Source organism: Mustelus asterias, chromosome 4 (assembly GCF_964213995.1).
Source record: "Mustelus asterias chromosome 4, sMusAst1.hap1.1, whole genome shotgun sequence".
Lineage (NCBI taxonomy): Eukaryota > Metazoa > Chordata > Chondrichthyes > Carcharhiniformes > Triakidae > Mustelus > Mustelus asterias.
The window spans coordinates 32,026,070-32,041,502 of NC_135804.1; the positions used below are offsets into that span (position 1 = coordinate 32,026,070).

A 15,433-nucleotide genomic window follows, 5' to 3' on the forward strand; every position below is an offset into this window, starting at 1 on the left:
CTCAATCTGCAATGAATCGTTAATTGTTATCCATTAATAACCTGGTTTTTTAAAAGTGCCTGGTACATATATACAGGCAGAATTGCAATGTATCTTCCCGTGCTTTAGAAAGCGTTGAAATATATTTTAGGGTCCTTCTACTGAAATGTGAAAACACACAATCATGGACCTGATTCGCATGTAATTTGTCTCATTACTAGTAATTCTGCCAACAGGGAATTCAAAGTGATGAGGAAATCATTTAAAAAGGAAAAAATACTCGCTCTGATCAGGAATCTGTCCCTGGACTATAGAACGTATTTTGCCAAAAGATATCCACCCGTTTTTATTAGTGCTTAGGCAATCATAGTGGCAGGGGCCCGGGTTTGATTCCCGGTTTGGGTCACTGTCTGTGCAGAGTCTGCATGTTCTCCCCGTGTCTGCGTGGGTTTCCCCCGGGGGCTCCGGTCTCCTCCCACAGTCTGAAAGATGTGCTGGTTAGGTGCATTGGCCATGCTAAATTCTCCCTCAGTGTACCCGAACAGGCGCCGGAGTGTGGCGACTAGGGGATTTTCACAGTAATTTCATTGCAGTGTTAATGTAAGTCTACTTGTGACACTAATAATTAAATTTTAAACTTAAATTAGGGTCAGAATGAGGCAGGGAGCCATTATACCAGATTTCTGCCTATTTTAGCATCTGCTGAAGTTTGCTCCACAATATCTAACTGGAGCTGGGAGCATCCACCATAAAATATACAGCTTTATCTAAATCATGTGGTAATCACCCAGGGATGCCACACATCCCGTTTTCTCTCATCACTGCCCTATTTATGCCAGGTGCCAATCATACCTGTATGAGATGACCACTCAATGGGTGGGATTTTCCACCCCCCTGGCAGATGTAGTGAGTCAGCCAGAAGTCCATTGACTTAGGCAGGACCAAAAGGTCCTACCAGAGGGTGGGGCAAGAAAGTTCTGGGCAATGTCTCCCCGCTACAGAAAGATTGGAAGTGGATTTAAAGGGCTCAGTGGATACTTTCCAAATATCAACAGAAAGCTTGGGGGTGAATTTTCCCCTTAACCACGCTGCAGAAAATGTGTGAGAACAGATCAGCCGCTATTTTCCCCCTGCCTGATTGTCCAGACAGTGTAAAGTAGGTTGTGTGCGGATTTATGCCAGCAGTATTTGAGAAGGCTGTTGAAAGGAGATGGTTCTTTTACACACACAGGAACATTGGACATATCTTGGAGATCTGTCACCCAAACGGATGGTCAATTATTCAGATAGATTTATTTATTTACTTTGAGGAAGTGACACTACAGGTTCAGCGCCATGCTGCAACTTCAGGGCAAGCGTAATAGCATTGGTATTGGATTGAAGATCACCATTAATACTCTTTTTAATATAATATGTAATGTCCAGTATTGTGTGCAGTTTTGGTCAGGGGTAAGTTTTTCACTCAGAGGGTGGTGGGTGAGTGGAATCGGCTGACGTCGGTGGTGGTGGAGGCAAACTCGTTGGGGTCTTTTAAGAGACTTCTGGATGAGTACATGGGATTTAATGGGATTGAGGGCTATAGATAGGCCTAGAGGTGGGGATGTGATCGGCGCAACTTGTGGGCCGAAGGGCCTGTTTGTGCTGTGGCTTTCTATGTTCTATGTTTACCTAAGGGAAGCTGTATTTGTCACTGAGGGAGCGCGTCAAAGGTTCACTAAATTAATTGCTGGGATGGAGGGGTTGTCCATTTAGGAAAGATTAAATATTCTGGGCCTTTATTCATGGAGTTTAGAAGAATGAGAGGCGAACTCATTCAAGCATCCAACATTCTTACAGGTCTGGGCAAGATGGATGCAGGAAGAATGTTTCTCTTGGTTGGTCAACAACTAGATCAACAGTGATCTCATTGAATGGTAGCACAGTCTTGAAGGGCTGAATGGCCTCCTCCTGCTCCTATTTTCTATGTTCTTATGTCCAAAATTAATTTTTAAGAGATTTGCCTGAAGTGCCAAACCTCAATCCATAAAAGGTGGCATGCGCAATGCCATGGGCCAGATTCTCCAACCCCGCTCATTGCTGGGATTCTCCCGTCCCGCTGCAGTGAATGGAGATTTGGCTGAGTGCCAAATTCTCCATCCTTGCAGGCAGCGGTGGGGGGATGTGAACGGCCGGAGAATTCAGGCCCGTATATCTACACTCAATAATTTTGTTCCTGGTCTGCCCTTTAAACTATTACATAGTTTGTGATGACTTTACTTGACGAAGTAAACAGGTTGAAAAGCTTTTGTAAAGTCTATTGCCTCAAAGAAACTGCATCCGAATTCTTCCACAATATCTCAGCCCCCTTTCAAACCTTTTATATGTCGACTGCCACCACCCCCGACCCACCCCCACCCACCCCCCAGCCCCCACCCCACAATGATATGGTGTCATGGGTGCATGCCTAACCCACTCCGACCCATTCTCCTCTATTTCTTTTCCATATAAAAACTTCCTGAATATCTGCAAAGTATCGCTGAAATGGAGAAATAAGAACAGGATTAGGCCATTTTGTCACTGGGATCTGTTCCATCATTCTTTTAATCACGATTGATCTGTACCTCCTTTGAGTGCCTTTTTTCCACATTTTTAAAAAAGTTTAGTTATTAGTCACAAGTAGGCTTACATTAACACTGCAATGAAGTTACTGTGAAATTCCCTTAGTCGCCACACTCTGGCGCCTGTTCGGGTCAATGGACCTAACCAGCATGTCTTTCTGACTTTCTTATCCTCACCTTGCAAAAATCTATCAAACTCAGTCTTAGAAATTCCAAATCTCACAGCATCCTTAGGGCAGGACTTTCCTCTCAACTTGTTTTGCAATGGTGAAGGCAGCCTGCCAATGGTTGGTGATGGGATCACCTGGTCCAACCATTGTCAATGGGGTTTCTCATTGAATGCTCCGCTCACTGCCGGGAACCAATGGCAGTTTGTACCATCGGCAGGGCCAGAAGATCCTGCCGTCGTGAACTACTGGAAAATTATGGCCACAGTCTTTTGGGGAGAGTGGTTCAGATTTCTACCACCCTTTGTGTGAAGCAATGCTTCCTGATTTTGCTCTTGGTTTAGCCCTAATCATGCGTCCCCTGGTTCTGGCTTCCTCCACCGGAGGAAATAATTGCTCTGCATCTACCCCATCATAGAAACATAGAAACTAGAAGCAGGAGTAGGCCATTCGGCCCTTCAAGCCTGCTCCGCCATTCATTTTGATCATAGCTGATCATCGAATTCCATATCTTGATCCCCCTTCCCTTCCTACCAATCAAATATCTATATAATTTTAAACATCTAAATTAGATAACCTCTCAATTCTCTAAACTCAAGGAATGCAAAACCAGTTTATATAACCTGTCCTCATAATCTAAATGTCTAAACCCTGATGAAGGGCCGAATGGCCTACTCCTGCTTCTAGTTTCTATGTTTCTATGATGGGGTAGATGCAGAGCAATTATTTCCTCCGGTGGAGGAAGCCAGAACCAGGGGACGCATGATTAGGGCTAAACCAAGAGCATTCTGATGAATCTGTGATGTATACTCTGCAAAGTTCTTGTGAAATCCTCAGGCAGAAAAATAAGATTCAGAATCAAAACTGCATGTGCTGTTAAAACATAAATTCCTTTATTCTCCTTCTGACTCCCTCTACTGATATATGTGAATGGTAGCCTTAAGTGGACAAAATGCACAATGCAATTTTCAATACACGACAGTCTAGTGCCCAAACTGAATGCAGTACTTCAGCTGGGGTTTGATCAAGACTCTGAGAGAGTTCCAAATATTCACCATCCTCAGGGTAAAAGAAAATTCTCCTCATCTCTGTTTTAAATGAGTGACCCTTTAAGCTTAAATGACCCATTGTTCTAGATTCTCCCACACGAGGAAACATTCACTCAACATTTATGCTGCCGACACCCCTCAGAATCTTATATGTTTCAATCAATCACCTCTTATTCTTCTAAACTCCAGTGGGTACAAACCTAGTCTGTCCACTTCTACAATACTGACAGATGCAGCTACAGCAGGCAGGTTGGTGAGAATGAGGTCAAGTATGTTTTTCTCTCGTTAGTTCCCTCAACACGTCCTAGCAGCTATGTCCTTTAGCACCCAGCCAGCTCGGTCTGTGGTGGCACTACCGAGCCACTCCTTTGACAGTGAATTTCCAGCTTCTCACTTTCCATCTCTTTCCATGGGGCAGCATGGTGGCACAGTGGTTAGCACTGCTGCCTCACAGCGCAAGGGACCCGGGTTCAATTCCCGCTTGAACCCTGGTTCAATGAAGAGTTCAGAAGAGCATGCCAAGAGCAACATCAGGCATACTAAAAATGAGTTGGAAAACAGGTGAAGCTACAACACAGGACCATTTGCATGCCAAACAGCAAGGCAGCAAGTAATAGACAGAGCTAAGAAATTCCACAAACAAATAGACCAGATCGAAGCTCTGCAGTCCTGCCACATCCAGTCGTGAATGGTGGTGGATAGTTAAACAAATCACTGGAAGAGGAGGTTCCATAAATATCCCGATCCTCAATGATGGAGCAGCCAGTACATCACTGCAAAAGATAAGTCTGAAGCGTTCACAATAATCTTCAGCCAGAAGTGCCGAGTGGATGATCCATCTCGGCCTCTTCCAGAGGTCCCCAGCATCACAGATGTCAATCTTCATCCAATTTGATTAACTCCATGTGATGTCAAAAAACAGCTGATGGCACTGGATACTGCAAAGGTTATGGAGCCTGACAATATTCCAGCAATAGCACTGAAGACTTGTCCTCTACAACTTGCAACATCTCTAGCCAATCTGTTCCAGTAGAGCTACAACACTGGCACCTTCCTGACAATGTGGAAAATTGCCCAGGTATGCCCTGTACACAAGAAAGAGGTCAAGTCTAACCCAACAAATTACTGCTCCATCAATCTACTCTCGATCATCAGTAACGTGATGGAAGAGGTCATGAACAGTGCTATCAAGCGGCATTTACTCAGCAATAATCTACTCCCTGACGCTCAGTTTGGGTTCCACCAGGGTCACTGAACTCCTGACCTCATTACAGCCTTGGTTCAAACATGGACAAAAGAGCTTGAACTGTTTTCCTCGCTGGAGAGAACCACTCCTGGCGAGGCCATCAAGGCAAGTAAGCCCGGATGATTGAGTGCCGGGCTCATGAAACAAATGCAAATGAGGATTTAAATGAATTTAAATAATTTATTCAGCTTCTCACCGCAAAAGGGCGAGAGGCTGACCTCACCGGAAATCCAGCTCTCGCCAAATCACAAGAGCCGAGAAATCGGACCTGATCCTGATTTCTCGTCTCTCACACAATTTTACCGGCTCACTCCACCCATCGGTGGCAGGGCAAGCAGGTAAATTCCACCCAAAGTACTCTCTTTCAGGGTCAAGATCTGTGCGAGTACCAATACTTTGTTCAGCTTGCAAGATAATATTGGAAAAGAGAGACGAAAAACAAAACAGCGCAATCAATGAAGCAGTTCTCAATCTCATGGAGGTTGGCCACCAACCAAGCAAAATCTACATCAGAAATAGACAAGACTCAATCATTTGGAAGTGACCATGGCCTCCCATGAACTCATTGTATATCATTGATGGAATGAGAGCATTGAGAAAACTGGGAGGTTATCCCATCCTGGAGAGTTTATGGTCCAGTAGAACTTGACAACCATGGCATTACCAATGATGAATATTGGATCTCATCAGCACTTGTCTTGAAACTCTTGAAAAAGCCATGTCCAGTCATATTATTTGCAGATTAATTGATGCTGGCTTTGTGTGAATCTTTGATGTACACAGGAAGGTTTTTGGAGCCGGGTACAAATTGATAAACATTGATAAACATTGTTCATTCCTTCGCACTTGGTTGGGTTTAGAAGGAAAGGGACCCTCACCTGGTTCCAGCAAACAAAATGCCAAGTGCAGTAGGAGGGGACTTGAGTTACTGAGGGGGGTAAGGAAAACCAGGAGAAAGACCATATGAACAAAGAGCAAGACTAGGCCATTTAGCCCCTTGAGCCTGCTCCGCCATTTAGGAAGAGCATGGCTGATCTTTACCAGCCATTGCAGGACAGAGCAGTGAAAGCAGAGATACCAGAAACCAACCTGTTTCCTGGGCACAAAATATTTGATAAGTTATGATGATAATGGCCATATCCTTTCTTTGGGTTGGTGAACTTGTTAAATACTTCTGTTATTTCATTCGCAGTTTAAGTTTATTTGTTAGTGTCACAGGTAGGCTTACACTAACACTGCAATAAAGTTACTGTGAAAATCCCCTCGTCGCCACAGTTTGGCGCCTGTTCGGGTACACTGACGGAGAATTTAGCACGACCAATGCATCTAACCAGTATGGCTTTCGGACTGTGGGAGGAAACTAGAGCACCCGGAGGAAACCCACGCAGACACGGGGAGAACGTGCAGACTTCGCAAAGACAGTGACTCAAGCCGGGAATCAAACCCGGGTCCCTGGCGCTGTGACGCAGCAGTGCTCACCACCGTGCCACCCAAGATAATCTCTTTATCCCAATCAATGGCAACACAGTTGGGCACGATTATTAAACATGGTAAAGTTATGATTTATCACACAGCACATTCAATTTCATGAGCAGCCATTACCTAAATCAAGCTCATCAGTTAATATTTGCATAAGCACTGAGTTGAAGCAGCAAGTTTCCCATAAGCTTTCTCACCTGTCAGAAGATTCTTGGAGTCCCACCTTCACAATGGGTTACTATGGTAACATCTCTTGGTGAGTATTAAATGTAGCCCGCTGGTCAAATTGATCTTTTTTTTACTTTCCCTTCCATATTACTGTAAATGTTATTTTAACCTTGCTTTCTCCTGAACAACAATAATATTTTGCTTTCCATTAATTATCAGGTTTAATTAATTACTAATACTGACCAATAGCTTCTGCCACTTGTCTATTGATTGAAATTGCCATAAAGATGTATCGAAGTTGCACATCAATTGTTCCCAGAGATTTTCACACACTCAGCAATTGTATTCTTGCACCCGAATACACTCTTTGAATCAAATAACTGTAGAGAGCGTAAATGTAATTGAGATCTGACAATTCAATTTTAATGACTTCATTCTCTCAGTGAGGGACTAAAGGCTTTGATTAATGATTGCCCAAAATGATTTCCTGTTATTCATTGTCCCTTCAGAATTTCTGACCAATCTCTGCAGTCTTCAAGCAATGCCTAAATTTAAGTGAAATTGTCCCATCTATTTCTGTCTCAGGCTAGTCTCCAAATGTCAACCTTTCCTTTGGCAGCATTTTAAGCTTTGTCCTAGATATGGAATCAGACTCTCCTTCCCACCTGTCTTTCATGTTTTGTAGGCATGACCTCTGGTATCACACGCAGCACTATTAGAGCTTCAGATTTTCAGGAGCCTGGGAGGAAATTTCGTTGAGCACACTTTTTTTTTAAGGCATGAAGACCACCTTTGCAGCAACTGACTGATTGGCTTCCAGACTCCTTGATCCTCCTACGGTTGTGGATGTTTGAGCTGACAATTTATCTGGCTGCGACTGAAAGCGTTTGCATTGAATTCTGACTGACTGCATGCAAAGTGGAAATCTGAAAAAATGTTGTCATTGATGTGAGCAACTTTGCAGCTTTAGTAATCTCTCCCATTTCCCTGTCCGTTTCACACATCTATGTTTCACTTCATTCTCTTTCACTTTGGAATTAATTTAACACCGCCTCCCCTCCATGCCAGCTTGTCTAACTTGTGCTTTACTGAGGCTAGTTTTCTTCTATCTTGATTTTCTCACGCATTTTTGTTAGCTGACTGAAATATTTTTTTTCCCTGTCACCTAATAATTTTCATCAACTCCTTCTAGCTCTTTTATAAGCAAACCGCTTGCTTAATGTAATTAAAAAAAAACTGTGACAGACCAACAGACTCAGCCCATGGCTTCTACCTGTTCTCCTCTACCTCTGCTCTGCTCTCACCAAACTCTTCATCCTCTTCATGGCTTGAAGTGAATGCTTCAAATGGGTTTGTTCTGCCCAAATATATTGAGGTTTGGCCACATATAATTATTGAATACAATTCAAATATTTCTCCACCACCGATGCTCAGTAGCAGCAATGTGTAATATCTACAACTTGCACTGCTGAAATTCACCAAAGATCCTTAGACAGCACCTTCCAAACCCCTGATCACTTCCACCTAGAGGGACAAGAGTAGCAGATACATGGGAACATCACCACCTGCGAGTTCCCCTCCAAGCCAGTCACCATCCTGACTTGGAAATATATCGCCATTCCTTTGCAGTCACTGGGTCCAAATCCTGGAATTGCCTCCCTAATGGCATTATGGGTCAACGCACAGCATGTAGACTGCAGTCATTCAAGAAGGCAGCTCACCACCACCTTCTCAAGGGCAATTAGGGATGGGCAAGAAATGCTGGCCAGCCAGCGACGCCCATGTCCCACGATTGAATTTTTAAAAATTAAACTCAAAACAAAGAAAAAGCTTCCCTAAACAGTTTGAGCTGCACACACTTAGTGAAGAATTGCAAAATGCAGTGGAACAGCAGCTCCGATAGGTTGGTAGCTGAGGCTAAAAGACAGTAATGGTGGCAGGAAAAATAATTATCACTGCAAAATCAGACTCCCTGCAAACAGATCTCTAAAATGTTAATCCTGGATTACAGGCTGTTTATTGCAAACTAAATACTGAGATTTTTTAAATTAAAATTGTGATACAGTCCTTTTAAAATAGATCAAATCATTTACGCAGAGAGTGGTTGGGGTGTGGAATGGACTGCCTGCAGTGATAGTGGAGTCAGACACTTTAGGAACATTTAAGCGGTTATTGGATAGGCACATGGAGCACACCAGGATGATAGGGAGTGGGATAGCTTGATCTTGGTTTCAGATAAAGCTCGGCACAACATCGTGGGCCGAAGGGCCTGTTCTGTGCTGCACTGTTCTATTGGTTAGCAGCTGATTTGAAGAGTGAGTATTAACCCAAACTACCCATTATTTGAATGGAATGTTTCTCAGTCAGAAATGGTTTGTCGAGGCCATAATCCCAACCAGTGTCTCAGCTGAGAACCATTCTCAGCAATTCACCATTCCGTGATGAAATGTCGTTCAGCAACTATGCAAGTTTGTGACTTCAGTTATGTCCCTGAGAGTGATTGCAAATGGGTGATGGGCTATATATGTTTCTTAGTTATATTTTAACATCGCTTTTTCCACTGATTTTAAAAATCATACTTCGTAATCGTGCTTAAGGGAGGCAGTGGCAGAGTGGCATTGTCAGAGGACAAATGATCCAGAGACCCAGGGCAAGATCTGGGGACCCAGGTTCAAATCCCACCACGGCAGATAATGAAATTTGAAATTTAAAAAAAAATCTGGAATTAATGAAACATGATGGCCCGGAAACCATTGTCGATTGTCATAAGAACACATCGGCCCCAATCTTACCTTCTCGCCCTATTGGCGGAGTGAGCTGGTAAGATCGCAAAAGAGCCGAGAAATCAGGTTCACGCCCGATTTCTTATGTCTCACGATCTTACCAGTATCGAATATCTGGCGAGATCTATTTAAATACAGATTTAAATATTATAAATGAGCCCAGGATCCAATTGTCTGGGCTTACCTGTCTCTGCGGCCTTGCCGGTGAATGTTCTCTCCAGCGAAGTTCATATATGATCCCAAACTGAATGCAGATTAAAGTTACCCACTGATGGGGACCAGTCGTGATGGCCTCGCCAGTAGGACAGGAGGCCATTGAGGCCCCCTGGGAGGTCAGGGGCAGGGTTTTCCCCTTGAGCATTGCCAACCTGGCACCCTGGCACTGCCATCCTGGCACACTGGCAGTGCCCACCAAGCACCGGGCAGTGCCAAGGGTGCGGGTTCAATTCCCGGCTTGGGTCACTGTGTCTGTGGAGTTTGCATGTTCTCCCCATATTGCTCCAGAAAACCATCCTGTATGCACTCCAGAAATTCCTCCTCTATTGTACTGTGACTAATTTGACTCTCCCAATCTATATGCAGATTAAAAGTTGCCCATAATCACAGATGTTCCTTTAACACATGCACCTCTGATTTCCTGTCGAATGTTTTTCCCAACATTACCACTACAGTTTGGTCTGTATACCACACCCACCAATGTTTTTTGCCCCTTGTTGTTTCTTAACTCGACCCATACAGATTCCACAACATCTATGCTAATATCTTTCCTCAATATTGTGTCACTATCATCTTTAATCAACAATGCAACTGCACCGCCCTTTCCTTTCCGTCTGTCCTTCCTAAACACTGAATAGCCCTCAATGTTTATTTCCCATCCTTGCTCACCTTGGAGCCACGTCTCCGTAATACCAACTATATCATTCCCCCATACATCTATCTGTGCAACTAATCCATCCATTTTGTTTCAAATGCTCCAAGCATTCAGGTACAAAACCTTAAAGTGGGCACTTTTAACATTTCTTTTCCCTTTCCGACTAATCTTTACTCGGTCCTTATCTGACTCTGGTCCTTGATTTCTCTGCCTATCACTTTCCTTATTCTCCTTACCATCTTTTATTTTTGTTCTTAATTCCCCCTGCTCTGAATCCTTGCAAAGGTTCCCACCCCCCCGGCCATATTAGTTGAAAGCCTCCCCGACTACTCTAACAAGTACCCCTTCCCCACCCCCCCCCCTCAAGGACATCAGTCCCGATCCTGCCCAAATGTAACCCATCCAGTTTGTTCAGGTCCCACCTCCCCCAGAACAGGTCCCAATGCCCAAGGAATCTGAAACCCTCCCCCTTGCACCATCTTTTCAACCACACATTCATCCTATGTATCTTCCTCTTTCTACTCTGACTGGCACATGGCACAGGTAGTAATCCCGGGATCACTACCTTTGAGGTCCCACTTTTCAGCTTCCTATATTCTGCTTTTAGGATCTCATCCCTTTTTTTTGCCTATGTCGTTGGTACCAATGTGTACTGTGACCACTGGCTGTTCGCCCTCCCCCTTTAGAATGTCCTGCAGCCGCTCCGAAATATCCTTGACCCTAGCACCAGGGAGGCAACATACCATCCTGGAGTCTTGTTTGCAGCCACAGAAGCGCCTACCTATTCCCCTTTCAATTGAATCCCTTATAACTATTGCATTCCCTCATTTTTTACTCCTTCCCTCTGTTGTAGAACCAACCGTGCTGCAACAGATTTGGCTGTTGCTGTTTTCCCCTAAAATGTCATTCCCCTCAAAAGTATCCAAAACTGTATATCTGTTTTGCAGGGGAATAGCCACAGGAGATTCCTGCACTGCCTGCCCCTCTTGCTGGTGGTCATTCATTCCCTTCCTGCCTTTGGACTCTGAGCCTGCGGTGTTACCACCTTTCTATCCAGACTATCCATGGTACTCTCTGCCTTGTGAATGCTCCACAATGTCCCCAGCCGCCAGTCCAGCTCCGAAACACGGGCTTCCAGGAGCTGCAGCTGGAGACACTTCCTGCACACATGCTGGACCCAGGCATTGGAAACAATCGCGGCCTCCCACATGGAGCACGATGAGCAGACCACGGCTTGGAGCTCTCCTGTCGCGTCTTACCCGTTTAAATTAAACTTTTGAAAGATGTTTTGTTTCAGATTTTATCCAATTCTCTAGGGCCCTTCTTTCTTGTTCCTCATTATTAATGAATATAACCTTTACAAATTATAAACCATATAAATTACCTCTGAGACTATGAGAGATTAAATTATTCCGCTCCTTGACACCAGTTCTTCCTCTACCCACTATACAGTCAGAGTGACTGTGGTGACTTCTCCCAGAATGCTCCTTGGTGAATTCTCTCTGCTGCCTCTGCTGGATGGACAGTCAATCTGCATGTAGCACTCACAGCGTTGTCAGCTTCATTGCGAGGTGGGCAGTCTAAACCACACCCCTGCAGATTTACTGGGGTCAGGTCCCTTTATTAAGTAGACATGGTTCATGGGCTCTCACATGAGGCGTACGCCACAGATGTACCCCATTCCTACGCGAGGAACAGGAGAAGAAACTACCGCATGCTCCTGGAATTCTTTAATTGACAAGCTTTGAAATACAAAAATGACAATTGATCTCTCAGTTGCAATAGTTAGATGCTGTATCGTAAATTAGATATGTTGCTACTGCAGTGATTGATTAATGGTCTCTGTCCTGCAAAGGTAATTTGAACATTTCATTGACCAGCATTGTTTATGTTTTGAGATGCATTAAAGTATGTTTTCCTTTGGGAAAAATGCTCAAGTATTGGAAACTGAATAAAACACTGCTTGGGATCATCACTCCAATAATCTGAAGTGATTCAAATGTCCAGAGTCCTTTTGATATGAAAAATTAAATTTAGCAGCTATTATTCAGAAAAAACCATCTATGACTAGATAGCTTTGATTGACAGGACATTTGGTATAGTTTAGAAAAAAACAGGCCATATAGTTTTTCAGTTTCAATAAACTCCATTGTTTACATTGTCAGGGTTTCTAATTATAGATAAGCCCATTATGAATGTTTGGCTGAGTTTCAAAAGTTTCAATACCATTTATTTCAGCAAAGAGCTGAGCTCTGAACTATTTTGATAGTTTTAAGAGGTTAGTAAAGGATTATCTGTCTTTGATGTGGTTAGTGAAATAGCTATTTGTTTTTACAACAGATTGACCTTTTGAAGGAATTGAAGTTTTTTTTGACTATCTTTAATGAATGAGAATCTTTTTCATAATAGAGTATGCATGCTCTATTAGATTAGATTGTTAGAAGTTTCATTTTCTCATCTTCATTTCACAAACATGGCTTCTGAGGTCAGCCCACAGTGGATACTGGGTGACTGGTTATGGAGGATACATGGAGACATGAGGAGGATTTTTCAAGCCTATGGCGTGTTTCACAGTGGAAGAGACATCCTATCAGAAGATCTTGCCGCTGCCAACGGAGTTTCCTGTTCTATGCACTTCCCACCACTGCGGCAGGGATTTACTGTCAGTGGGACTTGGAAGATCTTGTCAGCAAGGACGGCTAGAAAATTCCAGCCACAGAAGGTCATGGGGAATATGAGAGGGCCTGGAGGGGCCATGGTGGTCTGAAGTGATATGATGGGTGTATGGGGATATGAAGGGTCATGCAGTGGGTGCGGGTGTATGAGGAGACGTGGGGGCCAGGTGGGACATGAGGGATGAGTGTTTGAGGGCCTGAAATTCATCATTAAAACTGGGTCCTGTAAATGGAAGCAAGCATTTTAGACGGCTGGTCTAGTTCTGCCTACCTCAGTTGTCTTCTCGGACATGTGTCCCTGTAGGCAGTGGGCCTGGCTCCATTCAGCAGTGCCTCCCCAGAATGAATACATAATGGGTGGGAGGCCCTTTTAAAGGAGACTGATCTGCCAGGTCAAGGTGTCTCCTGACTTGACCCGACCTACCCTCCTCCTCCACACAAGTCCAGCCCATATTGTCAGAACGTGCTTCATCATCGATCACTTACATTTGAAATGCAGTCAGTATTTTTTTGTTTGTTTTTATTTCAATTCAATCAAATCAAGTCCAATTCAGAGTCTCAACAAGTTGAGACATTCCCGATCCAAGCTGACAAGACAGGGCTCTCACTTCCTGTCTTGGGCTTGATCTACATGATCCAAGCTGATTGGAGTAGGCATAGCTCCTCCTCCAAGGCTTGATCTCATTTGCATCTTAGCCAAAAGGCCGAGATGCTGCTTTTAAAAATTGCTTCAAATGAAGCTAAAATGTAACCTAACGACTTCAACCAAGCACAGCATGTCGATACTACACTTGATCTTAGCCAAAAGGCCGAGAAATGCAGTCACTATTTTTTGTAGACAAAGGTGGCGATGAATTTGTGCATAGTAAGGTTCCAAGAACAGCAATTGGGATAAGTGATAAGGTTGTCATTTTATTGTTGTTATTGTTATGTCAGCTAGGATACTCTAACCCTCTGCTCTTCCTCAGATCGTGCCATGGAATCTTTTACATCCATCTAAATAGGCAATACGGCCTCAATTTAATGTAAAAAAGACATACAGTATTGAAATATCAAAATAGATTATTTGCTTAAATGCTAGAGTGAACTTTGAACCCACCACCTTCTGGACTCATCGACAACAGTTGTCCTTATTTTTTAAAATTAGAATTAGCATTTTATTCACATGTCGACACTTTCTCTTTTAAAATCTGTTGGAAAGGGTTATTAGGGTGGATCAATTGCTGGAAGGAAGGGAAGTAGAGTTCTTCTATAGTTGACTATGTCTATGAAAAAGAAACAAAAAGCAGCCTTTTCCATAGCTCAGACAATAAAGCCATGAGGTTTAGCAGCATTGGGGAATGGGGGTCCTGGACCTTGGCAGCAATGACAGAGGTGTTCCTATCATTTGGCAGTGCTGGAGTATCTTGGGGTTTGGTATCTGGATGGTCAGAGCCCTGTGATTATACAGCACAGGAGACATTACAGTAGCATTCTGTGGTCGGTCCTTGTTCAGCAGTTAGAAAGTGGGGATAGTGAGACTTGGGACCAATGAGTGGGTGGGTCCTGGGGAATCTCTGTGCTGGCAGAACTGGGTGTTGAATGGTTTGGTTCATGAGGGGATTCCTGGTAACTGTCAGTATTGGAGACGTGGGAAAGATTAAGAGCACTAGTCTAGCTGCCTTAATGGAAGCTGATGGTCTCTCAGTCTTCCAAACACTGATTTGCACATTTGTAAAAGATCTTCCCAGAGACTTTGAATTATGGGATATTCATTTGACTCTTGATATCCTTGTCTTTCTGTCTCTGCGACTGTAAATAAAATCATGGCAGCTTGAAGAAACAGATTTATTTTAATTTACAGCCAGTAATTCTGGCATCACATCAAATGTGTGTGTTATAAAGACTGCAGACAGCAATGGCAGTGTGCGTGTGTGTAGTGTGTATATGTTTCTGCGTATGTGTGATGTATTTTGTGTGTTATAAAGGCTGCAGGAAACAATGTATGTATGTATGTGTGTGTGTATGTGTGTGGGTGGCGTGTCCATGTGCATGTGTGTTGTCAGGGATGTGCCAGCCAATCCAATGCCACCAGCATTGTATGAGGCATCCCACAGGATGTGAGTCCCAATAACAAGGTTAGCAGTTGTGGGCACACCAAAACAGCTTACATCATCCTGCTAATAGGAAATACTTTGAGGTAGACATTGGTACCATTCAGTGAAGACATACATATGCTCATGTTAAACCTAACAGAAACCAAGGGCGCAGACAGCTAAATATACAGAGAGTATCTTCAAAGAGAAACAATGGTATAATTGGCGACTGTTGTGTGGAAGCAGGAGGCAGCATCCACCTAGCAGTTTGAGGTGCAGAATCCAGCTAGCAGCCTGTAAGCCGGTGCTGGTTAGCAGACCAGGAGCAAGTGTGCAGAAACCTT

The 15,433-nt window shown here is 43.7% G+C and overlaps 1 non-coding gene across 1 annotated transcript; it reads right to left on the reverse strand.

Moving 5' to 3' along the window:
• Positions 1 to 13,636: 13,636 nt before the first annotated feature.
• On the reverse strand, positions 13,637 to 13,832 carry LOC144493199 (U2 spliceosomal RNA). Its single transcript, XR_013497683.1, has one exon. It is a non-coding gene; the product is annotated as a U2 spliceosomal RNA (small nuclear RNA).
• Positions 13,833 to 15,433: the final 1,601 nt, after the last annotated feature.